The sequence below is a fragment of the Martes martes genome (genome assembly GCF_963455335.1).
Source record: "Martes martes genome assembly, chromosome: 6".
NCBI lineage: Eukaryota > Metazoa > Chordata > Mammalia > Carnivora > Mustelidae > Martes > Martes martes.
The window spans coordinates 89,019,482-89,019,842 of record NC_137893.1 but is presented as its reverse complement, the minus strand read 5'-3'; positions in this window follow the sequence as shown (position 1 = coordinate 89,019,842).

Sequence of the window (361 nt, the reverse complement as noted above, 5' to 3'; positions counted from 1 at the left end):
TTGCGCCTCCAATTGGCCCGAACTCTTACAAACCTGCCTGACAACCAGGCGCCGCCTCCTCGGATTGGTTACTGGGGCCAAGCAGCTTCCTTTTTTTCTCATTGGAAAGGAAGAGTACAAACCGCCAGGGTTCGTCTCCCAGAATTGGTTGAAGCGGGAGGTCCCGCCCTAAAGTGGGTCGAGTTTAACAAAGGAGGCGGGGATAAAGGGAAGCCCTAGCATAGCACCTATTGCCGCACTCTGGCGTTTGGTGTGTGTCGGCCTCGGCCATTCTTCGCAGCCCGGTCCCTTCCAAAGTGGCTTTTACTCTTTCCCTGTTCTGCTCCTTCGCTCAGTCCGAATGGAAGGAAAGAAGCCGTAA